The 26,938-nt window shown below is 39.6% G+C and overlaps 1 long non-coding RNA gene across 1 annotated transcript in view; it reads right to left on the reverse strand.

The window, feature by feature from the left end:
• LOC111541107 overlaps window positions 1-26,938 on the reverse strand; it is a 394,660-nt gene that overhangs the window by 66,392 nt on the left and 301,330 nt on the right. Inside the window, exon 6 of the long non-coding RNA XR_004228935.1 lies at window positions 12,930-13,046. This is a non-coding gene — a long non-coding RNA (uncharacterized LOC111541107). The remainder of the gene's footprint in view (window positions 1-12,929; window positions 13,047-26,938) is intronic.

Raw genomic sequence — 26,938 nt, forward strand, 5'->3', positions numbered from 1 at the left:
TGCGGCACTTGCATTCATTACGTCCTTCAGCCTCCAAACAAGCCATCAAGTTGTTACTGTTTATACTTGATAGAAGAACACAAATAGGTTCATACAAGCTAAATAAGCTGCCCAAGGTGAACAGTTAACAAATGGTCACACCAGAGTCCTGGTAAGCTTTGGGCCAGAAGCTTGCAAGATGGCTGGATAAAAAGACAGAGAGCAGGAGCCCAGGCCTGCTGGTGTAGCTGATGAGCCCTGCATTAAGGGACAGGAGCAGGAGCAGAAGAAAGGTATAAGCCTGTGTGATGCTACAGGGCATTCACAAACAGGACTTGGTGGACTAGACATGGTGAGGGATTAGCTTATAAACCTGAGTGTGTTGCTAACACTTAGAGGAATGGAGAGTTCTAAAGGGGGTCTGGGTTTTAGCGAAAGACACTGAACTTGGGTTTTGATGTGTTGACCTGATGGGATCTAGGTAGACAGGGAACAGCTGGTTAAAGAACTCCCAACAAGTGGGTAGAAATATGAAACTGAAATTCAGAAGAAAGGCTGACCCTTAAGATGTGGATCAGGAGTACCTTGGCCATATGGTGGATCAGCAGCATTTCTGTGTTTTCCTATAAGGTATAGTAGTATCCATGTTGGCTTCAAAAGCATACTTGTCTTTCTCCAACCTTCAGGAAACATGCAAGAATTCTCTCTGCCACCATCAACATGACTAGCTCCAGAAACAGGCAGGCAGGCGCGCACACGTGCACGCGCGCAGACACATACACACACACACACACACACACAGAGTGAATTTAGTTTTAAGTTAATGGCCCTACTACACAGACATACAGCAAAATGACATGTTATTTAGATTCAAATGCTCAGAGTTAAAATGCTATGAAATCATATGGGCTTTGACTTTTTAATGTTATTCAATTGATGTCATTAAAGCAGAGGAATTAGTCTTGTAATTATTCCCTTATGAGTTCTGCTGTCTGTCTCAAAAAAAGAAAAAGCACTCATTTCTGTCCCCAAACCAACTTATTTGGAGGAAAATTAGATGGGTTAAAGACAGCAAAAACCAAGTTTCAACATGCATGTGGGGAGAGGAAGAAAATGCATGTCAATAATGCAGAATGCCCTGCCAGTCAATCTGAGCCGTGCCTTCCGTTTGGATTGTGTAGTCTGGCTGATGCAGCAGTGAGGATAGATCTTTTCTCTCCTGTTTTAGTGTGCTAGCCATTCTTAGCACCCTAACACTTCATTAACATGCTAATGTGTGACAATTATTTTGTGCAAGTACCACCATATCTATTTTTTTTAAAGTCACTATACACCACAGCCAGAATGCAGGACATAATTGCTAAAAAATGAACCAAAATGCTAACTCATGCCATTACTAATAAGAAAACAAAAAGCTGCTCAAGAGATTTTTTCCCCCCTTTCTGTCTTATGGCTTTGGCAGGTCAATCATTCTTTGTGCGATCATCACTGAAAAAAGAATCTGATTTGTCTGGAAGCATAAGCAAACCTTAACGTTAACTCTAGAAAGGTAAAGTTAGACAGTTCTCTCACTGTCTAACTCTGTAATCTTGAGCGAGTCATTCCTTATAATATTAAAACAACAACAACAACAACAAAAAACTAGTCCCTCACTGATGACTAGTTTTCTTATTTATACAGGTCGAGTACCCCTTATCTGAAATGCTTGGGACCAGAAGTGTTCCAGATTTGGGATTTTTTTTAGATTTCAGAATATTTACGTTACCAGTTAAGCATCCCTAATGCAAAAATCCAAAATCCGAAATGCTCCAATGAGCATTTCCTTTGAACTTTATGTCAGCATTTAAAGAGTTTCAGGTTTTGGAGTATTTTAGATTTCAGGTTTTAGAATTAGGGATACTCAAAATGTTGCAGTCTCTGACATTATCTTTAAGATCTCTTCTAACATAAATATCCGCAATCAAAGGATATTACTACTTTAACAACGGCTATACCCTCAATTTTTATTTTAAAATCATTTTATGGGTTGTGTATATTATTTGTCTTCATCTTCCATCGGCTTCAAGTATGAACAAGAACACCTGTACCTCTATGGAGAATCATTGAACTCTAATAAGCTACATGAAAGATGCTGAGATAAATTGAGAGATAGTGAAAGCTCCTAGATGGAATAACTTACCAAAAATATGTTAGTTCTTCAATTTTGATTTATAAATTCAATAACATACCAAAAATATGTTAGTTCTTCAATTTTGATTTATAAATTCAATAATATTCCAATCAAAATTCAGTTATAGTTTGAAGAACTCATTAGATTGCATTTATTTCAAAATTCATATATGGCCAGACACAGTAGCTCACGCCTGTAATCCCAGCACTTTGGGAGGCCAAGACAGGCAGATCACTTGAGGTCAGGAGTTCAAGACCAGCCCGGCCAATACAGTGAAACCCCGTCTCTACTAAAAATACAAAAATTAGCCAGGCATAGTGGCATGCACCTGTAGTCCCAGCTACTCAGGAAGCTGAGTCAGGAGAATTACATGAACCAGGGAGGCAAAGGTTGCAGTGAGCCAAGATAACACTACTGCACTCCAGCCTGGGTGAAAAGTAAGACTCAGTCTCAAAAAAGAAAAAAAATATATCATATAGAAAAGTTCACAGATACCTAAATCCACTATGAAAAAGAACAACAATAAGCAGGACTTACTCTACCAGATGATAGTAAAATATACTACCAAGCCATAGTAACAAAACAGCATAAACTTCAGTGAAAGAACAGAAAGACCAATGGAGCATATCAGAGAGCTGAAGGGCAACACCAGCCTAAATAAACAGAATCACCATATGAAAAATTAATGGATTGCTACCTACCACCACATACACATGTGGACTTCAGAGAGATTAAAGTCCTAATTGTGAAAGATAAAACTATAAAACTGATATTAATAGATAATTTTTGTATCAGAAGAAGAGGGAATATTTTACAAAGCCCCCAGAGTAAAATATTGATAAACTAAATTACATCAAAATTAAAGACTTCCATTCAATAAAAAGTATAAGAGACAAAAGTTAACAGAAACAGGACAGGCTAGGAGAATACATGTAATGTCTAAAACCAGACAGGGACTATCTGGACTATACAAAGAGTGCCTATAAATCAATAGGAAAAGTAAAAAATTTCCAGTAGATAAATGTGCAATGAATATGAAGGGGAATTTACAGATGAGAAAAATCCAAAAAAAAAAAAAAACCAAGTCCATGAAGACATAATCAAATCCATCAATAGTCAGATAAAAACAAAACAAAACAAAAAAATATATCATTTTACACTCACTAGACAGAAACAGGGAAAATTAGAAAGCTTAATAATGCTAAGTACTGGCGGGAATGTGGGAATAAGCATTCATACTGCTGGTGGGTGCTTTGACTGGTGAATCATTCCGGAGGTAACCAGTGTACTTTTTGAAATTATACTATATACAGTATCTGAGCTGGGTACATAGCCCTCTGGCTCAGCAAGTCTACTATTAGGCTACAGCCCAAATAAATTCCCCTTGGTACTTTCCAGTAAGGGATATATCTGAGGCTGTTCACAGTAGTGTTCATGGTGAAGTGAGATGGAGACAATATAGATGTCCATCCCTGAAAGAGAACAGAAGTAAAATGTATTCTAGGCACACTTCAACAACTATGGGCATTTGGATGCACTAGATGTACACATAACACTATCCATGGATCTTAAAACAGAATACTGAGTGGAGAAAATACAAAGAAACAAAATGAGATATATAACTCACATTCACATGAATTAAAATGCAGTTACAATAAATTCCAAATATGAAACGATGTGAATTTTGTAAGAACACATCCACTGACAAGTGCATGCATTTTGCACGACTGAGTTCTCGAATGACTAGGAATGAGGATGAAGGAGAATGTACGCCTGCCAGCGTGTACCCATATGCAAATCAGTAGAGACCTATGAGATTGTGTGTGTCTGTGTGTATAGATCTATGTATCAAACAAGAGTTTTACAAAATACACATATTCTTATTCCATATAATGCACTCTGTTTACATTTTCTGTTTCCTTTTTTATTTTTTAATACTGATCTCTGTCCACAAAATTCATTGCATAACCTAGCAATGCATTACAACTTTACTTTTTAAAACACTGATGTAGACAATAATAAACGCATTACGGTGAGTTCCTGGAAGAATAATAACAGTGCCATAAAACTAAGAATTGTAAGCAAGAGCCTGAGCACAGGCAGTCGACTTGAGAAAAAACTCTCTCTTGTGCTCCTTCTCCCAGAGATTCACATTCTCAGGGAATTACCAGGAGTCTGGGTCAGCTCCTCATCACGTGATTCTGACCTCAACAGCACTTCCGGATGGTGAACTTTTCACCCCTACTTCAGCCCTGGCCTGTCAGACTGAGGCCAGAAGTAAAGCAGGAAATGATATGCTACTTGCTTAAGCAGAAGGGATATTTTAAAACATAAAGGAACATTTCTAAGCATTCCTTAAACACATTCAAACGGGAGGTAAATATATAAAAATATGATCCTTCTCCTTTGAAATGGAAACTTGGAAGATACAAAAAAGGCAGAAATGCTAAGGAACAAAATAATAAAATAGAAAAAACTTGAAAACAGGAGTAGGTCACCCAGATTTCAAGGGAGCAGGAAGCTAAACGTGTGTAGGAGGAGATGCTGTATAAGATAGAAAAGTCAATGGGCTGTTTCCAATTTTCAGTTCAATCAATAAAAATTAAAAGCAAACAAAACTTTCTATTCCAAATGAACCGAATATTGTCTTGTGAGGGCAGCTTTAGGTCCTCTTCCTACCAGAAGCTCTTATCAGAAGACATTTCTTGGCCAATACAGAACATAGCAAATTTTAAGTATTTAAACAGTACTATACACTTCTGAGCTAAATAGGGGTAGATGCTTCTGGGCTAACTGAGGTACAGCAAAAAGTGGAGTGCAGAACTCTGTTTCTACCTTTGCAGCTGTGCCCAAGTGGAGAGATGAGAAGGAGTGACCAGTTTTAGATGCAGAGAGTACCAGGTCTGCAAGTGGAGGGAGGCAGCAGCCCTGGACACGATGTTTCCTGAAGGGCAGCTTTTGTACAGGGATACTCAAGAGCCAGCTGTATCAGCCTGGGTTTGAAACAGGCATCTATCTAGGGCTATCATCAACTGCTTGTAAAACAGAATTAAGTTGGAAGAAGTTATATAAAAGAAAACAACAAAAAACTAAAAAGAACTACATTTCCTAGAATCCATATAACAAAAGGCAGAAGAAATATTATCTGTACATAGAGAGGAGTAGATTTTGGTCTATAGGCTAGGAAAAAAAGGTGCAGATAAAGTAGGTGACCAGGGAGCAAAACAAGCAGGCCATAACAGGTGTAGTAAGAAAGGAAGGGCTACAGCAACCATGAAGTTGTTTTAGCATATTTACCATTTAGTGGTCCTGAAATGACAGGTGTCCAGAAAGTACACGTTATGTTAAAGATAATAGCCAGCTCTTTTCAATTTTTGATGAAAACATAGCAAGAGAACAGTTATTCCAAAAGCCATCATTTATTGAAAAGGCTCTTGACAATACACAATTGCTAATCCTTATGCCAAGTCTGCAAGGTAAGTGACAGCACCTTTTACAAATGAAGAAACAAACCATCATCGATGCTAAGAAAGGTCCTCAGAGTTGCATAGGAGTAAGAGGCAGAGCCAAGATTTGAGCCTAAGTGTTTCTAATTTCAAAATATCTTTCTGTTCAGCATACTGACACTCAAAAAGTATATGTAGGAGAAAACTGATTAAGCAAGACATCAAAAAGAATTTCCTCCACTTAAAAACACTAAAATGGGTTAAGCATTGAAGGTGTAAACTAACAATGTCAATTTCCCGGTTTTAATAATGGTACTGTGGATATTAAAGATAGTATCATTGGGGAAGCTGGGTGAAGGGTACATGAGAACTCTGTATAAGTTTTGAACCTCCTTGAGGCCTAAGATTCCTTTAAGCTTACAAGTGTCTTTTTAAAATAAGGGAACAGACTTTTTGGAAAGTTATACAGCATCTTTCTCCTTTGGATACATTTTTTTTTAAAAAAAAAAGCTAATTCTCAGTTGTCTGCAGTAACCTAAATACTGCAAGAAATAAAATGATATTGAATCCCTTCAACTCTCATTCAATTTTAATAAACTTTATTAAGTGCATATTAATGAAGTACATGGTACTGTACAATTTCATCTATATAAATTTGTGTGCTCCCACATTCAAAGTTTTCTCATTTTTGTCTTTGTCTACCATGCTGACATACAGGAACCAAGGAAATACAGCTACCGGTGATATGTACATTGAACATCATGAAACTGAAATGCCTACCTGACATTAAAAGAACATTTGATAAGAAAATTTACATTTTTATCCTAAGAATTACTACTTTTTTTTTTAGTAAATATGACAATTTTGAAATAGCAATCATTTATTGAATGTTTTTTGTCACTAAATTCACTTACAATCAGCACTACAAAGGAAAAAGGGATCTTCTTGTTTTATAAATAAAGATAGACTCTTAAAGATTACTTTGCCAAAGTCATACCACTATTAAGTGGCAAAATGAGAATTCAAACTCAGATTTCTAAACATGACACACTTTCCACTATCTCTGCCCCTCCATACTTTCATTCCTACAGTTAAAAGACGTCTATTATATCCTTTACCAACCAAACCTTCACGGGAAAATATCCATTCTAAGTACATTTACACGTTTTTTTTTAAATTCTCAATATTCATTCCTGGCTCCTATTTAAAGTTAAAGTTTGTTACTGAAGCTGAAGAAAAATCTTACAAGAATGAAAGAAATGCAAGTGGTATTCCAAGTAACAATATGTGCATGCTCCAGTGGGAAACATGAGAAAAGCATCTGCCAAATTCATTTTGGCCCCATGTGATACTATCTCACTGATCTGGGTCCAACTTACATTTGTTTCTTTCTTTCTTTCCCTCCCCCATTTCCTCATCGTTCCAGAAGCATATAAAAACCATAGCAAGGAAGCTAGATAGAATTTCCAAGAATACACTGAAAACACTGTCAAATAAGAGAATGGCTATCTAGTCCAAGTGTAACTTCATTTGAATTAAGAAAAATCTAAAATGCTAAAACAAATCTTTCTGGAATCAGGAAAAAAAAATAAAGAAAGAAACAACATTATCTAAATATTGATTATAAAAACCAATAGGTTTGTAGGGAGAAATTCTCAAAAGAACTAATTAAATATGCCTTTTAATCTGTACTTATGCACAGGGCACTATAATTTAGTATGAGTCAGCCTTCAAGCCGGATGTACTTTTTAATTCAAACTTACATTTAAAATCTTTAATTATGCTTAATTCTACTTCTAGCTTTTGTTCCCCTGCACTGATCCCTATCTGTTCAACCCTGATGCAAATGAATCTCCGATTTCTGATACTTACAGTGAAACACATCATTTTCGAAGATCCATAAACTTTACAATATTGTTCTTGACTTCTATCTGCATTTGAAATCTTTAAAGTCTAATCTATGTAACTGGTATTTCCTTTTTTAAAAGAAACAGTTGGTTCTCAATCAGTCAAGCTTTTAAAAAATCAAAGTAAAATGGCTAATTGACTTATACTTTTAAAATCACCTAGGCATTTTCCCCTTACGGTGATATTTTATAGCATCCCTATTTCTTTCCTTCCAACTTCTTGGTGAATTAAGGGACAGTACCATAGTAGTACAACAGTAAAGAAAAAAAAAACTTTATAAAAAGTCAAACATGGCTCGGCGTGGGGGCTCATGCCTGTAATGCTAGCACTTCGGGAGGCCGAGGTGGGCAGATCACCTGAGGTCAGGAGTTCGAGACCAGCCTGACCAACATGGAGAAATCCTGTCTCTACTAAACATACAAAATTAGCTGGGCATGGTGGCATATGCCTGTAATCCCAGCTAATAGGGAGGCTGAGGCAGGAGAATCGCTTGAACCTGGGAGGCGGAGGTTGCAGTGAGCCGAGATCGCGCCATTGTACTCTAGCCTGAGCAACAAGAGCGAAACTCCATCTCAAAAAAATAAAATAAAATAAAACAAAATAAAAAGTCAAACACATAGGCTAAAAAATCCTGTCTTTTCCTTCTAACTAGATATCAACTAATAAACAATATTAGTGAATATTTTCATTCTTGTATTTAGGGGATTAAGTAATAATGCTATGAAGTCTTGTCTATAAGTCTCCCCCCATCCCACTCCCAACAAAAAGATGAGACTAAATAACTGTGTCAGGCATTGTATTAACCTAGGAAATACCACAGGAATATTTTGGTACTCTATCTAACAGGTTCACACTCTAATGGAGGAGATAAAGTTAATAGACAATGATGATTCAGTGTGATGAGGGATGCTACAAGGACAGAGTGCCTGAGAAATATACAGGAGGGACTGATATGGTTTGGCTGTGTTCCCACCCAAACCTCGTCTTGAATTGTAGCTCCCACAATTCCCATGTGTTATGAGAGAGAGCCAATGGGAGATAATTGAACCATGGGGACAGTTTCCCCCGTACTGTTCTCATGATAGTGATAAGTCTCACAAGATCTGATGGTTTTTATACAGGGAAACCACTTTTGCTTGGCTCTCTCATTCTCTCTTGAAACTGCCATGTAAGAAGTCCCACCATGATTGTGAGGTCTCCCCAGCCATATGGAACTGTCCACTAAGCCTCTTTTTCTTTATAAATTACCCAGTCTCAGGTATGTCTTTATCAACAGTGTGAAAACGGACTAATACAGGGACATTTAACACAACCTGAAGAGAAAGGATTTCAGGGTGTTCAGAAGAATTCCCCAAAAGAAGTGGTGTCCAAGAGAGACTAGAAAATAAGTAACCACTTTGCATCCACTAAGACGGCTATATTTAAAAAGATTGACAATAACCAGTAACAGGAAGGATATAGAGAAATTGGAAACCTCATACATTACTGGTGAGAAGGTAAAAGGGTACAGCCAGTTTGGAAGACAGTTTGGCAGTTCCTCAAAATGTTAGGTATAGAATTACCCTATGACCCAGCAATGTCACTCCTAAATATATATCCAAGAGGACTGAAAACATACATCCACATAAAAACTTGTACATGAATGTTCATAGCAGCATTATTCTAAACAGTCAAAAGTAGAAACATTTTAAATGTCTCTCAACTGATGAATCAATAAACAAAATGTGCTCCATTCCAAAATGGAATATTATTCAGTCATAAAAAAAGAACAAAATAGCAATTCATGCTACCACATGTATGAACATAGACAAACCTTAAAAACCTATGCTCAGTGAAAAAAGTCAGATACAAAAGGTCATAAATTGTATGATACCATTTACACAAAATGCCCAAAATAGGCAAATCCTCAGATACAGAAAGTAGATTAGTGGTTTCCAGGGACTGAGAAGAAGAGGAAAATGGGGAGCACCTACTAATGGGCATGGGTTTCCCACTGAGGTGATGAAAAAAGTCTGAAATTAGATCATGGAATTTTAGATCATGAAGAGTCATGCAATTTTGTGAATATACTAAAAACCACTGAATTCTACATGTGAAAATATTTGTGTAGCATATAAATAATCTCTTAAAAAAGAAAAAAATAATAGTGAATATTTGAAAATATGGAACAAAGGAATCAACAGGAAGAAAAAGAAGGGGGAAGTGACAAAAATGACAGCTGATAAGGAGAAAGGAGAAACTGAGGTGGGCTCCAGCACAAGAAGACGCAGGTTCCAGAGCAGGAAGAGGAGGTAGGTCTCAGAGCAGGAAGCAGGAGGAAGATCCCAGAGCAGGAAGCAGGAGGAAGATCCCAGAGCAGGAAGGAGGAGGCAGGTTCCAGAGCAGGAAGAGGAGGTAGGTCTCAGAGCAGGAAGCAGGAGGCAGGTTCCAGAGCAGGAAGGAGGAGGCAGGTTCCAGAGTAGGAAGGAGGAGGCAGATCGCAGAGCAGGAATGAGGAGGCAGGTACCAGTGCAGGAAGGAGGAGGTGGGTTCCAGAACCGAAAGGAGAAGGCATATTCCAGAGTAGTAAAGAGGAGGCAGGTTCCAGAGCAGGAAGGAGGAGCCAGATCCCAGAGTAGGAAGGAGGCGGCAGGTCCCAGAGCAGGAAGGAGGAGGTAGGTTTCAGCACAGGAAGGAGGAGGCGGGTTCTAAAGCATAAAGAAGGAGGCCGATCCCAGAGCAGTAAAGAGGAGGTGGGTTCCAGAGCAGAAAGGAGGAGGCGGATGCCAGAGCAAGAAGGAGGAGGCAGATCCCAGAGTGGTAAAGAGGAAACAGGTTCCAGAGCAGTGAGGAAGAGGTAGGTTCCAGAGGAGGAAGGAGGAGAAGGAGACTGTCTATGGCCATACCATCCTGAACACACCCGATCTCATCTGATCTCAGAAGCTAAGCAGGGTCGGGCCTGGTTAGTACTTGGATGGGAGGAAGGAGGAGACAGGCTCCAGAGCAAGAAGAGGGAATTGGTTCCAGAGCAGGAAGGAGAAGGCAGATCCCAGAGTAGTAGAGGAGGCAGGTTCCAGAGCAGGTAGGAGGTAGTTTCCAAAGCAGGAAGGAGCAGGCAGATCCCAGTGCAGGAAGGAGGAGGAGGTAGATCTCAGAGCAGGAAGGAGAAGACAGGTTCCAGAGCAGAAAAGAGGAGGCAGGTTCCAGAGCAAGAAGTGGGAGTTGGTTCCAGAGCAGAAACATGAAGATGGGTTTTGGCAATCTCAGAGCAGGAGGAAGAAGGTAGTTCCCAGCTCAGGAAGGAGGCAGGTTCCAGGGCAGGAAAAAGGAAGAAAGAGGAGGCAGTTTTCAGAGCAGGAAGGAGGAGGCAGATCCCAGTGCCAGAAGGAGGAGGCAGATTCCAGGTCAGGAAGAAGTAGGTGGCTCCAGAACAGGAATACAGAGGTGAGTTTCAGCACTTCCAGAGCAGGAAGAAGGAGTAGCAGGTTCCAGAGCAGGAGGAGGCGGCAGATCCCAGAGCAAGATGAAGGAGAAGGCAGGTTCCACAGCAGGAAGGAGGAGGCAGGTTCCAGGGCAGGAAGGAGGAGAAGGCAGGTTCCAGAGCAGGAAGGAGGAGGCAGATCCCAGTGCAAGATGAAGGAGAAGGCAGGTTCCAGAGCAGGAAAGAGCAGGCAGACCCCAGTGCAGGAAGGAGGAGAAGGCAGGTTCCAGAGCAGGGAGGAGGAGGTGGGTTCCAGAGCAGGAAGGAGGAGGCTGGTTCCAGAGCAGGAAGGAGGAAGCAAATCTCAGTGCGAGATGAAGGAGAAGGCAGGTTCCAGAGCAAGAAAAGGAAGGTGGTTCCAGAGCAGGAACGTGGAGGTGGGTTTTGGAAGTTTCCGAGCAGGAAGGAGGAGAAGGCAGTTTCCAGAGCAGGAAGGAGGAGGCAGGCTGCAGAACAGGAAGAAGGAGGTGGTTCCGAAGCCGGATGAAGGAGGTGGGTTTCAGCAGTTTCAGAGCAGGAAGAAGGAGATGGTTCCGGAGCAGTGAGGAGGAGGTGGTTCCAGAGCAGGAGAAGAAGGAACTAAGTGAGACTGGGATGTGGTTTGCCTTTCACTAGTGACAAAGCACTGAAAGTGAGTACAGGTTAATTGTGCAGGCCTGGAGGCAAAATTTGAGGGAGTTGACATCTAAAGCTTCTTTTCTGACTGGCAGTAACTGGCAACTTGGAGGGGTAGGAAATTCGAGGTGAATGCAGGACGTTAAGAACAAACTCTGAAGAACAGGAAACACAGACTGATGAGAAAATAAGCCAGTTATTGGAAGTTTCCCCCTATTTAAAAACAACAACAACATCCATGTTTAACACTGTAAAATAATTTACTTAACCATAAAATGAATAGGAGCATCTCAGAAGAGATTTTCTCCACTGTCCAGTCTCCTGGCTCCAGGCAGCAGGCTTACCACCTGCTGGTTTTTACAGAAAAATTTGCATCTTTTTCAATACTCTCTTATTCTGTTCACCAACTGCTCCAGTCCTGCAGCAGGTTGTTTCTTAGTTTATTTGTTTTCCTCAAATTTTAAGATTATTTCAACAACTGGGTACTGTAGATATAAAAAAAGGATATGAGGCCAGGTGTGGTGGTTCACACCTGTAATCCCAGCAATTTGGGAGGTTGAGGCAGGAGTTTGAGACCAGCCTGGACAACAGGCTAAGAACCCTGTTTCTAGTTTTTAAAAAATGAAAAAAACTTAGCTCGATGTGGCGGCATGTTCCTGCAATCCCAGCTACTTGAGAGGCTGAGGCGAGAGGGTCACTAGAGCCTAGGAGTTTAAGGCTGTGGTGAGCTAGGATCGTGCCACTGCACTGCAGCCTGAGTATCAGAGTGAAACCCTGTCTCCAAAAAATAAAATTAAAAAAAAAATGGATTTGATGATGCTCATTATAAAGCTTTCCATCACCATAACAGGAAACAAGCTTTTCTCCTTACTCATTGTATCTTATTTTTCTCTTCTCTTTTTTTTTTTTTTTTTTTGAAAGAAGTCTCGTTCTTGTTCCCCAGGCTTGAATGCAATGGCTTGATCTTGGCTCACTGCAACCTCCTCCTCCCAGGTTCAAACAATTCTCCTGCCTCTACCTCCCAAGTAGCTGGGATTAAGGCGCCTGCCACCACGCCTGGCTAAATTTTGTATTTTTTAGTAGAGACAGGGTTTCACCATGTTGGCCAGGCTGGTCTCAAACTCCTGACCTCAGATAATTCACCTACCTTGGCCTCCCAAAGTGCTGGGATTACAGGCGTGTGCCACCACGCATGGCCATTTTTCTCTATTAGTATTTCATAATTTTTTCAACATCAAGAAACCAGGATTCTATTTGATATGTTCTAATTAATAAGACATGTTAATGATCTTTATTTTCTATGCTTTAGTAATGAGCAATTCATACTTAAATGAATAAAATTAGCTTTTACCTTCAGGTGGTAAAGTTGACCTCAAGTCTGAGCTGAAGATTTTCTCAGAAACTTTCAAATCAAGATCCAGATCTCCACAGATAAGAATAATGGAGTGACTCCACCAGCAGATTTTACCTACAGAAAAAGCAATGATTTATTAGAACTTTGTGTGAAGGAGAGGTGTTGCATAGTTATTACTGAATCATGTAAACATACCAAGTCTCCAAATAGTACTAAAGTTTTTTATTTCTACTCATTAGGCAAATATATACCAGTTAACATTTTTTGAAAGCTTCCTATATTGCTGGTATTTTTTCACATGTAACCACATTTGTTTCTTTTTTTTCTTTTTTCTTTTTTTTTTTTTTTTGAGATGAAGTCTCACTCTGTGGCCCAGGCTAGAGTGCAGTGGTGTGATCTCTGCTCACTGCAACCTCCTTCTCCCAGGTACAAGCGATTCTCCTGTCTCAGCCTCCTGAGTAGCTGGGACTACAGGTGCGCACCACCATGCCCAGTTAATTTTTGTATTTTTAACAGAGATAGGGTTTTGCCATGTTGATCAGGCTGGTCTCAAACTCCTGACCTCAAGTGATCTGCCTGCCTCGGCCTGCCAAAGTGCAGGGATTACAGGCATGAGACACCGTGCCTGGCCCATATTTCTTTCTTATCATTGATGTCATTTTGCAGATGAAGAAAATGGAACACAGCTAGCGAATGACGGTCACGATTTGTACCCAAGGATTCTGGCTCTAGGTTCTGAGTTCTTAATCACAGAACAACCTTAACACACTGTCTTGACATAGGTCCATATACTCTAGTAAAGAGTTTTAAAACTTAGATGGTATGAGGAATCCTAGATGGTTTATTCCCACTTGATTGCTAGTGCTTCTCAAAATATGTAAATATCATCTAAAATTCAAAATACTATAGTCAGGGTGAGATAGTGACAAGAGTCTGAATCAAGGGGAGACAACCTGGGTATTTCAGATAGAGGACTAAGCAATGGGCTATGTGTTCACAATATATGTGAAACTCTCCTATGCCTAAAAAACTTAGGCTTTTGGGCTAGATGATCAGAAACGTGCTTATAGTTCTAAAAAAGAAAGCATACACTGTGAAACCCTTGACCTCCTCCATCGCCAATATGTTTCCTTCTTTCTGAGTAGTCATTCATTATCTATTCTTCGAGGCTTTAGTCAAAATCTCTGTCTTCTCTCTCTTTGCCAATTGGTCTCTTCTTTCACTTTATACTTTGTTAATGAAGATCTATTCCGGACAATTAAGCATTTCTTAGGATAACAGACAATTAAATTTGTTCCTTTGAACCCTTTTAGAAACAAAGCATAAAGAAATAAAAATGCATAATGCTCAATATTCTCTAAGTATCATACATAATAATAGATCATGAGCTTGACTGGAAGCCCTTCCAGGAAAAGGAACAGGCTGGAGAGCCCGAGCAAGTGGTAGCATGCAGGGTGCACTGTGGACAACACTGATGAGCAGCACATCTCCCTCCTTCAGGGATATTCCATGTTTGCTAACTCAGTGTGCTGCATACATTTACTTACACTTGCAAATAAGTAAACATGTTGAGATTCAATATGTGAACTTGAAACAAGGCCTGCAGTCACTATATTTTCTAGGTATTTCTGCCAAAGTAAACATTTTTCCTTGGATCTTGATTCTCTGATTTTCCAATCTTGTTTTCTTTGTATTTTGCTTTGATCCTGTCTTGTTTCTGCTGTTCTTCTTGAACATTTAAAACGTGTGCTTTTCCCTGAATAAAGGGTAAAGAAACTCTAAAGTGTGCTTGGGTGTGGCAGCTGGCTTTGCAAACAAGAAAGCATCTTAAAGGATCAGTACATGGTGTTAGTATCCAAAATCAATGGCATTACGGCCTTTCTATCATCAGAGTGTGAGGAGGGATCAAACTTCTAACAAACTGCCATATGACATTTCCTTTAGCTCATTTCTCTAGCCTTTGCTACACAATTATTTTTATTTTTTTATTTTTTGCTTCAGAAATGTCCTTTATTATTTTTTCACTCTTTTTTTTTTATTTTACTTAAAGTTCTGGGATACATGTGCTGAACGTGCAGGTTTGTTACATAGGTATACATATGCTATGGTGGTTTGCTGCACCCATCGACCCATCATCTAGGGTTTTTTGTTTTTTGTTTTGAGATGGAGTTTCGCACTGTCACCCGGGCTGGAGTGCAGTGGTGCAGTCTCAGCTGACTGCAACCTCTGCCTTCCCGGTTCAAGCAATTCTCTTGCCTCAGCCTCCCAAGTAGCTGGGATTACAGGCGCCTGCCACCACACTCGGTTAATTTTTTGTATTTTTAGTAGCGATGGGGCTTCACTATGTTGGCCAGGCTGGTCTCAAACACCTGACCTCGTGATCCACCCACCTCCTGAAGTGCTGGAACTACAGGCATGAGCCACTGTGCCTGGCCTGTCATGTAGGTTTTAAGCCCTGCATGCATTAGGTATTTGTCCTAATGTTCTACCTTCCCTTTCCCCCCACTCCCCAACAGTCCCCAGTGTGTGATGTTCCCCTCCCTGTGCTAGACAAATTACACCCATATTGTAACAGTAACAGCAGCAGCAGCAGCAATAATATATAATGATGATAATAATAACATTAATAATAATAATAATAATAATAACAATAATAGCATTTTCTCTAAGCCAGTACCCTTCTCAGCACTCTACTAGTATTAATCAGATGGTCTGCACAATAGCCACACGAGATAGGTGCTATTGTTACCTACATTTTATAGATGACACAAGAAACAGGTTAGTTCACTTGCTCAAAGTCACACGCTGGTAAGTGGTGGGCGCAAGACTTGAGCTCAGGAAACATGACTCCAGAACACCAACTCATAATCCCATTAATCTAAAATGCCTCATAAATATCTCAACAATGGCCTTAAGACACTCCAAGGTTCTAACTATTTTCCCAGTCAAATACGAATGAATTTCCATAATTACACAAATGATATCACACATCCAGAAAAGTCCCTATCTCATAAAACTATATTCTTCTCTGCATAACCACCACAGAAATTCAGAACTAAAAGTCTAATAATTATACCCTGTAAGATTCTTACAAAACTCCAAAATAAAAAAGAATTCAGAAACTATTCCTTTTAACTTTGTAAAATAAAGTAAAAACTAAAACTCAGATTTCCTGTACAAAGTATGTCTTACTTTTTGTGTCAAAAGAATTTCAAACTTGCAGAAATGTTGTAGGAGTTGTTCAAAGAATTCTCATGTATCCTTCACCGGGAGACCCCAATTCGAGTTAGGCCAACTTTCCCAGTAATGCTCTTTCTAGTCAAAGGATCCATTTCAGGATCACACTTTCTATTTAGTTGTCATCGCTCTTCTGTCTCTTTTGATCTGGAATAGTATCCTTGACCTTCACGACCTCTATATTATGGAATGCAGCGGGTGAATTAATTTGTAAAATGCCCCTGAACTGGGATTAGAGATATATTCTCATGAAAAGATCTGAAGATTGCATTGTTTGGAAGAGATGCTATGTTCTTCTCATTGCATCCCATCAAGTGACACAGAACACTGTGTGTCCCATCACTGCTGATGAGATCTCTGATCACTTGAGTAAGGTTGTGTCTTCTAAGTTTCTCCAGTAAAGCTCCTGTGTTTCCCCTTAAAATGCATAAGGATTTGTGGACACATACTTTATGGTTATATAAAGATTCTCATCCTCATCCAACTTGTATTCACTATGGTTATATAAAGATTCTGATCCTCATCCAACCTGTATTCACTATTGTTAACATCCATTCATGTTTCTTACCTGGATTAATTATTACTATGATGACTGCCAAATGGTAATCTCTCCAATTCCAGAATTCCTTCTATATATCAGACAGTGTTCTATTTTAATGAAGAACTTTCTCTTCTCCCCACATTTTCACGCATTTATTTATTTATGCAAGTGTGGATTCATGTATTTCTTGTTTAGTGGGATATAATCTGTAACTATCATTGTCATTTTGGTGCTCAAATTGTTCCAGGTTTCACATGGGTTTAGTGAGAATCCCTTCAAGCTGACTGCTGCATTCTTGTGGCGTCTCCCAATATTTTTTCAGAGTTTCTATATCTTCTGTCACAAGACATTCAGGGTTCATCTTGTACCTTTTCTTTCCCAGCTCTAGAACCAGATATTTTTTTTCAAAGACCCATAGTTGCTTTAAGCAAAAACCGACTTTTAGAAACTACAATCTGGGTAGCAGATGTGCTCATATTTACTGGGCTGTCACTGCATCCTGGCCCTTTCAGTGAACAGAGTTAGGAAATGGGTGTGGGGTGTGAGGTGTGGGTGTGTGTGGGTGTGTATGTGTGTGTGCATTTATTCACAGACATGCAGACGCTTTAACGTTTATATTATTTCTACACTGAAATTTCTGCATCTATAAAATTTCTACATATCAAAATTCACACATTCACAATGAAACCTTAAATTCCTACCCACAATACAGGGTTCATTCTAGCTCTCCCCCTTTTTTATATCAGTAACTGTTCTCCCATAGTAAGAAGTCCGACTCCTGTTACCTTCAATATGTTTACTTATTTGCCCTGATAGGTCTCCTTGCTGAGACGTGCCTAATGGCTTTTTGACAAATGGAAGGAAGAAAGGAAGAAGGAAGGAAGGAGAGCCGGCAATACCAGCTTTTTAAGAATTGGTAATCTATTTATGATCAAAATATAATCAGGCTAAATTATCAACACAGCAGCTCACTCCCTGGCCATAGCAGATACCAGAGTTTAAAGTAGTCTTCCAATGGCTTGTCATCTTTCAATGTGTGCAGGACACACAACTGTTCACATCTTTACTACAAAAAAATTTTTATGTATATATTATTGGGTAATAAAAGTTTGAAGAACCATGTGTGGCTTTTTCAAAACAGATCAAAGAAATTCTAGCGTATCCTTACTGAACACCCATCCCCATTATAGTGAAGATGGAGAAAGTGGGGCCCAGAAAGGTCACAGGTTTTGCTCAAGGTCCTGGAATTCATCAGTAGCAAAGCACCATCCAACCCTGGAGTTGAAGAAACACAAAATGGACACAATAAGACCTACCTACCTCATAAGCATACTGGAAAGATCAAGACAGTACTTGTGAAAATCCTGTCCCTGAGGTGTACTATACAATTACAAGTGGCTCCTTTCCCCTTGTCATAAATAGACAGCTTCTGTTCAGAAACTGGTTGAACCAACATGGTAAGATGCTTTCCACTCTGGCTCCAAGTTCATTCACATTAAGGGTATCACTGAGCATCATTCAAGCTTTTCGTGTCTTAGTTTTCCCTGAAAGAGGAACTAAATCCCTACCCTGCCTATCCCTGAGGAAGACAAGCACCTCTGGAGTGGGGGTTATAAGGCAGGGCTTTGTCATCAGTATAAATTCTAATCCTGCTCCACCGTTACTGAGCTGGATGGCTTTGGGTAGGAGTAGGTCACTGAACTTCTCTAAGCCTCTATCTCTCATCTGTAAAATGGAGACAATGACACCTAAGTTCTCAGAGCTGGTGTGCAAATTAAATGAGAAACAAGTATGTGAAGTGATTCACACGAAGTCCAGTGCCCCACCTGATAAATGCAGACTCCCCTATCACCACCACCCTCATCATGCTACCACCATCATATCTCCATTACCGGAGTCATCCCTATTACCGTCAGTCCTTTGAGTCACTCACGACGCATAATACCGGTGGAAAGTGAGAACTATTTCAAATGTGCTATGGTCATTAGTATGGACGGAATCTCTGGCCCCCAAAATTCCTATGTTGGAATCCTATCCTCCAGTGTGATGGTATTAGGAGGTAGGGCCTTTGAGAAGTGATCAGGGCATGAGGGTGGAGTCCTCATGAACACAATTAGTGCCCTTATAAAAGAGACCCAGAAAGCTCTCACTCACTTTCTGCCATGTGAGGATACAAGAAGCTGACAATCTGCAGTCACGAAGAGGGCCCTTATCAGAACTCAACCGTGCTGACACCCAGATCTCAGACTTTCAGCTTCCAAAGCAATCAGAAATAAATTTCTCTTGTTTATAAGCAATCCACTCTTGGGTACTTTGTTACAGCTGTCCAAACTCACTCGGGCAGTCATAAATAAAACAAAGCTCATTTTATATTTGCAAGAGAACATTTAGGCAACTCCTAAAGTACTTCCTTGTCTTTCTGTATTGGGCCTCATATAGTGCTTAAGGATGGTCCCAGTTTCTAGCTATTCTCCCCCAGGATATTGGATATAGTCGGTTCCCCCCAAACATCTTGGGTATAAGAGATGAAATTCATCAAATGAAATGTGACAGTTTGATACTTTACCACACAGGAGCTAATTAAAGATGCAATTTCAGACGAGAATAAAAAAATAAAGCAATGAGTTACTTTTATGAGAAGGGGGAAAGTGATAAAACTCTTAAAAGATTTAAAACAGATTTAGGGGCATAAACAGTCTTCACGCAGGCCAAAAACGGTGGATATCTTTTCTTAAAGCATAACTCCCGGCAAACTGAAACATTTTATTACTTAGGTTAACTGTTTTTTTTCCTTCCCAGAAACATTACACACACACACACACACACACACACACACACACACACACACACACCCCTGGTGTTCAATGAAATACCAGGTGCACTGTGGCTTTCACTCTGTTTTAAAAGAAAAAAAAAATCTATTGTCACTCATGGGCTTCAGCCTAGCCTGTCAAGCAGGAATTAAAATCTCTTTAAAAAGAAGCTTTGCGTGGTTCATGTGTCATGCTGACATGAGCTGGATCAGCTTACAGAAGGGGCCAGCGATAAGGCATCCAAAGGAGGTTAGAAGTAAGCAGCCCCCAGAAAAATTTCTGATTTCTTTTCTCATCTACCCTCTACCCTCCTTACCCCTCCCTCCCTCCCTCTCGCCCCTTTATAAAAATTGGTTCAACGTGCAACACAGAAGAAAGAGCTATTTCTTTCCCTTTATTAACAACAGCACTAGATTCTGAAATTAACAAATATCTACCTCCTTCCAATTTCTAAGGATCTCTTAATTTTTCTTCGAAAATCATAAAACAAAAAACTCATCAGTTTACCCCACTTATCAGGCCTTTCATTTTATTAAGTCCAAAGCTACAAGGCCTGTAGAGTGGAGGACTGTTTGGCTTATTTTAAAAGAATACATCAAATATTAGCTGTAAATTGGTCATAAATGGGGCCACTTAAGCCTCTACAGAAAAGAACTGTAAGGACTTGGGATTAAAATTGCAGGAAGCCAAAAAGAAAATTGAGGACAAGGAAAGGACTGATGGGTTTGGTACTATTATCTCTGAGAATACTAAGGACACTGAGGCTTTGAAAAAAATTACATGGGTGACCTTGAGAACAAGTCCAGACTGAGAAGTCAGCTTGGTGTAGCTTCCTGCAGGGGTGGAAGCAGAGCAGGCTGAATTCTTCATTTCCAAATGGATGATGAAGATGTTTCAGATAAGCAGTTTTGATTTCCTTTTAGCATGCGGAGCTGCAAGCTGCACTTCCAAGCAGAATAAATGTCATGCAGCCCTTGTAAAATGCTCCATCTTCAGTAGCTGTGGTTGGAAACTCAGAAATCATCCTAGAGGATTTCATGACTTTGGGGCATATAAGATTGGAAATTAAAAATGGATGCTATGGACTACAGCCTTTTTGTCTTCATCCTCTGTCACTGCACACAGAACAGGAAGCCCTGAGCCATTAAGGAGACCTGACTTATACTTCCTGAAACTCTGCTTCAAAATGAGAACTGGGAGCAGATCCTAGACCCCAGGGAATGTAAGTAGTGCAAATTTCTCTACGCTTCAACTTCCTGGAAGATGGATTTACTAATACACTGCTTTAGAGCAGTGGTTCTTAAATTGGTTAATCTCAGGATACCCTTATGAATCTTAAAAAATTCTGAGGCAGGGCACAGTGGCGCATGTCTGTAGTCCCAGCTACAGAAGGCTGAGATGAGAGGATTGCTTGAGCCTAGTAGACTGAGATTAGCCAGGGCAACATAGCAAGACCCCATCTCAAAAAAAAATAACTTATTGAGGACTTCAAAGTGCTTTAGTTCATGTAGATTATATCTCATGATTTAATTTATAACATTTATCATGACACAAATTAAAACTGAGAAATGCTTAATATTTATTACTCCTTAAAAAAGAATTTATGGTCCAGGCACAGTAGCTCATGCCTATAACCCCAGCACTTTGGAGGCCGAGACGGGTGGATCACTTGAGGTCAGCAGGTCAAGACCAGTCTGGCCAACACAGAGAAACCCCTTCTCTACTAAAAATACAAAAATTAGCCAGGAGTAGTGGTGCATGCCTGTAATCCCAGCTACTCAAGAGGATGAGGCAGGAGAATCACTTGATCCTGGAAGGAGATCACAGAGGTTGCAGTGAGCCAAGATTGCACCACTGCACTCCAGCCTGGGAGTCAGAGAGAGACTTCGTCCCCCCACCCCCCCAAAAAAAGAATTTATAACCCATTACTGTTAACATAAATAATATATTTTTTATAAGGGATAATTAGATTTTCCTAAAACATTTAGTGAGAAGAGTGGTATTATTTTACTTTGCAATTTTTTTAATGCCCAGTATAACTGAAGATAGGTGCATCCAATCTGTTGTGGTATCATGCTTGATTGACGTGTGTAGAAAACCCATTCCCACACAAATGCCTAGTTGGTAAATACAGGATTAATGAAATAGCCTTTCAGATCACTGTGGATATTCTTTCTTTGATACTACGCCCAAACTCAACAATCGGAAGTTTATACAGGAATCTGAACATCTATCAGTGAACTTTTCATACTCTGATATATTAAAACCCATTAATTTATCTAGCATTTTGAATGGATCTTTTACCAACATATCATTTTGTAACATCGATCATCGGTTGTTTAGAAAATAGCGACTTGCTGAGTTATACAGCGGTTCTGAATATACAGTGGAAAACTTCACTGTACACTTGTGAAAGAAAAAGAATGGAAAAGACAAATAACATCTTAGTATTATTACGAAAATAGATCAACACTGCAGATCCACTGAAAAGGGACCCCAGGGGTTTATGAACCAAACTTTCAGAACCGCTATTTAGGCCATGATGGTACCTGAAAACAGTGACTCAACCTGAGAAGGGGGTAGTGGTTGGCCCAGTCATTGGGCCAACCTTTAGGGGTCCTTTTAGGGGACAGATGACATGAAAATAAAACATATCCCCAAATTGACTTTACTCTAAAACACGTGAGCTCTATATGGCTTCCAAGCCAGAAAGGTTACGACTCATTGGATTTGACATTGATACCTAGTGCAAAAGTGCCCAAGTTTAAGCAACAATAATCATGATTTAGGCCAAAATCTAGATCTGAAAATAATATTATATAACTAGCAAGCCAGAATCATTTACTACCAACGTTTTTGTCTTTACTAAATTCTGAGGTTTAGTGGTTCCTCCAAAATCATTATTTGTTAGAGACCCAGCTACTACTAAGAGAATTTTAGATCTTTAATCATTGGACCCTAACTCTTAACCTACATCTTCAAATGTCAGCTCCTAAACTAGGGACTTAATTGTCTGGCTTAATACTGTAGCCCCAGTTCCAGCACCTAAAAGTCAGTGCCGGTTACCTGTTCAAAGCTCAAAATGTATTTGTAACATGAATGAATGACTTAGTTTGCACATAAATACCATTGAATAATCTAATGGCAAATATGATGATACTGTGTTCACCCTATTGAAAAAAAATGAATATAAAATCCAGCACCAGACTCTACAGTATAATTGTATTTTAATGGATGAGGAAAAATAGATGAAGTGTTTATCTGTAAGTCTACTTTAATCAAAAGCCTTTAATTCACAATCATATTTTCAGTGAAGACCTCACGCCCTTTACAAATTCAGATTTCAAAATCACATCCTCACTCTTTTTAATTCAATGAGATGCAGGAAGTAGCTGAAGAAGAATGAATTCCTGCTGTGGTTAGGCTGCTGCTGCAATGCCATTTGATACTTTATGTAAGGAAAATAAATAAATAAATATTCTCCTAATCCTCTAAAGATCAAAATTCTAACAAAGGCTGGGCAAGAAATGATACTTGGACTAAAATACACTCTTCTAAAAGGGTGTGTGTGTGTGTGTGTGTGTGTGTGTGTGTGTAGTTGCATGTGTGCATGGGCACATGACAGTGCAGGTCTCTCTGATCTTTGTTACAGCTGCATAAGTGAGTCCACTGTTCTTTCACTAAAAAAGAAAGAGAGGGGCAAGGTATAGAGAGGTGGAAGAGAAGGTTAGCTTTACAAGTGCCCTGATATTTCAGAAGTTTTGATCATTTGGATTATGTAGGTTATTTTTTTTTATAGCCTTGCTTGAAGAGAGAAAAAGTGGGCCTCCTTGGTGAACAGAAGTGACTGTTTGTGCAATAGAATTGATTATCTGTTCAAGATGGCTTATGCTGCAGGACTATAAAAAATTGCAGGTGGCTTTGGTTACAAGGGAGCTATCAGTCATCCTGAACTATTGACACATTTTTATGTACTCTAGTCTCAAATCACTCACTAAGGTTACTTATTTATCCATGAAGTCTAAAATTGGGAGTCCTACCAAAGGGAAAGGGAGACATTTAAACTGAAAAGTCTACCCTCCCTAGTCTCCGAACGACATCACATTTTAAAGCTTGCAGGAAGGGAAAAGCTAAATTCCCTTAAGCTCACCATCCCAGGGTATCACTGGTGTCCAGCTATCACCTTTGTTCAAATGATAACTGAGAGAGCTATGAATCCCAGGGATTGGGAAAAGCTACTTAAACTCTTTTCACAGCTTTGATTTATGACGGGCCATGAACTAATAAAAATTATAGTGAATATTTATTTTTCTTCCACAGTGCGCTTGTCACTAGACAAATTGCAGATGAAATCAATTCCAGTCTGGTCCCAGGAGCTTAAAAATTACTAAGCACATGCTAACACTCCAGGATTAGAAGAGATAGTCAGATAACTACACACAAAGCCGAGAGTGCGAATCTCCTTCCAGAAAAGGATAAAACTGCTGCCAGCATGGCTGTGTGATTTCCCTACCACAAGACAGACCTCCGGGGAAGGCCCGCCCGCCGGCTAATGATCAGAGGCAATAATTTCTAAGCACATAATGCTGGATTTGAGATGAGGCGGCAAATTGTTTTTATTGGCATTTTTTTCGTAATATAAAAATTCTCAATCTAGATCTAAATTAATGAATGTTGTTACACCTTTGTTCCACAGTTTCTCTCTTAAATTCCAAGCTCTATGCAACCCCACTTTTGGTCAATTTTCCAAAAACAGCAGGCTTTCCGTGGGACTGTATGATATTCAACTCCATGAACCAAATGAACCATTCTGCAAAGTGTTTTCCCTCTTTCCCTCACTTCTACTGTCCAATATTTGGGCATTTTGTAGCTTATCAGAATCTTTATCCAGCAGAACCTTTATCAAGCAAAAATTTGGACAAGGAGGGGTAAAATCGGTTGTAAAAAAAAAATGAAACTTACCATAGGGAATAGAAGAACCCATCAAAGATGTTATGGTATAACATGTTCTGTTTATTTTGTTTTTCTTGGTTATTATTGTCTCAAAATACATTATTTATGGAGTTAGCTATTATTCTATGGAGTAGTCAGAGGTGAAATGTACTGAAATCCATGTGGATTTTTGTAAGAGAAAAAGGAAGAACACCTCTTGACAATAAAATCAATGATAGTCGGTTTCTACTTCTATGTTGCTATGAACTTTATGTCTTTATGCCTATTTCTGGCACACTCCCCAGGATTTCCCATTTATTCATTCATATATTCAGCATGTAATACATGTTAAACATAGTATTAGATCACAGAAATAGAAGTCTACAGAAATCACAGTTCCCGAACCCAAAAAGCTCAATGTAGTAGTGAGTTTAGGTGTTCAAAACGTTTTAAATTAAAAAAATAATAATGAAAAAGAGGAAGGTTGGGAGTGGAAGAAAGAAAAAGGAAAGAAGGGAAAGGAAAAAGGAGGAAAGTACAACAGTAAATTGGAAATACACACTTAACATAAAGTAGAAACAGGAGGGAATCGCTGAGAACATTCTAGGGCAGGAGGATGTTTGAGAGAAGCTGCAGGCCAGACTTGGCTGAGAGTCACAACTGAAAGGAGTCGTGGACAGAGACGCTCACCAACTCACCTGTTGAGTTAGGAGGGTGGGAATGCAGGAAGGACAGAGGCAGGAAACAATAGTTTGGAGAACTTCTGTCCCAGGCTTGAAACCCTCTTTATGATAGTCCTCTCCATCACCTTTCACATCTTCACAGTCACCAAGTCCTGACTTTGCTGGCTTTGAAATCTTACATCAGCCCCATCTTTTCTCTTCCTGCTGGTTCCGTTCCAGCAGGGGACTTCCTTATGTACTGTGCACTGCTGAGGTGGAACCCAACCGTGCGCTGTGCTCTACGGTCTCCACCAGTCAACCAGCATCCCATCCATACTCTACTGTCTACACCGTCTTCTGAAAATTGCACTTGGCATGGCCAGTTGTCTTCAGGTGAAAATCCCAATGCACTCACTCAGACTCAGTTCATGGACCCTTATAATTAACAACGATCTCATTATCAAAGTTATGCTTCAGCACTTGGCTCCATTTTAAGGCAGTGGCTTCACTGCCTGACAAATGGACAAGGCTATAAAATAGGGACGACTGGCTGGGCACAGTGGCTCACACCTGTAATCCCAGCACTTTGGGAGGCTGAAGTGGGCAGATCACCTGAGGTCAGGAATTCAAGACCAGCCTGGCCAACATGGTGAAACCCCGTCTCCACTAAAAATACAAAAATTAGCTGGGCGTGATGACGCATGTCTGTAATCCCAGATACTCGAGAGGCTGAGGAGAAGAAAATCACTTGAGCCTGGGAGGTGGAGGCTGCAGTGAGCCAAGATCACGCCACTGCACTCCAGCATGGGCAACAGAGCAGGACTCTGTCTCAAAAAATAATAATAATAAATAATAAATAAAATAGGGACCACTAGATTAACTATCTTATAGGGTTGAAAATTAAATAAGGATGTATGCACAAACAGAGGACAGTGTCTGGCACTTTGTAAGCCCTTAATGAAAGGGGTGGTAGGGGGAGAGGAGGAGGGGAAGGAAGAGGAGAGGAAGGAGAAGGGCAAGTAGTTTGTATTTTTAGATTCTCCCATAAGATTGCCCTGCCCCCTTCTCATTTCCTCTCCTCCTCAAAATGTCCAATAACAATTTCAACTCCACCACAAAGCTCTTTTCAGCCCATAGTAGTTCTCCCTTCTGGGAGCACAATTCAGTACTAATTTTATCCATTCATTATTAACTCTGCCAAAATTTAATTCTCCTCCTAACAGAATCCCGGCACTTAAAGGAAGAATAACCATCCTGTCCGTTTACCCAAGCAAAATGATCACCACTCTTCATTCCACAAATGGATTAATCTCAATATTAACCTGTTAAATTGCTCTCAAATCCCCCCTTCTTTTCATTCCCATTTTCCAGAATGTTCACTTAACTAGAGGTAAATTCATACAGATTTACTTTATTCACTAATTAAAATTATAGGTAAGTCTCCATGGAGAACTTAATCATGATATTTGACATCACATGACTGTTGTAAAGATTAAATGCAATAGTATGAGTAAAATTTGTAAACCATCTTTAAATGCAAACATATGACAAAACATTGAGGTGTTTTCACTATGGCTATAAAAAATGTCCAGTAGCTCGATCAAAAACATCTGATAAACAAGAGTTCAAGATGGCACAGGTTCACAGCAAGTTGGCATTTGAAAGCATTGAACATAGTATCAAGGTATCAAAACATGTAGGATTAGAGTGCCTTAAAGAAGTACTTCAACTTCTACTTCAATATAATGGACTAGATTAGATCAGACCAACCTTCCCAACAGAGAACTAAAATAACCAGGAAAAAAAATCGTTAAAATAGCC

This window comes from Piliocolobus tephrosceles, chromosome 5, assembly GCF_002776525.5.
Source record: "Piliocolobus tephrosceles isolate RC106 chromosome 5, ASM277652v3, whole genome shotgun sequence".
Lineage (NCBI taxonomy): Eukaryota > Metazoa > Chordata > Mammalia > Primates > Cercopithecidae > Piliocolobus > Piliocolobus tephrosceles.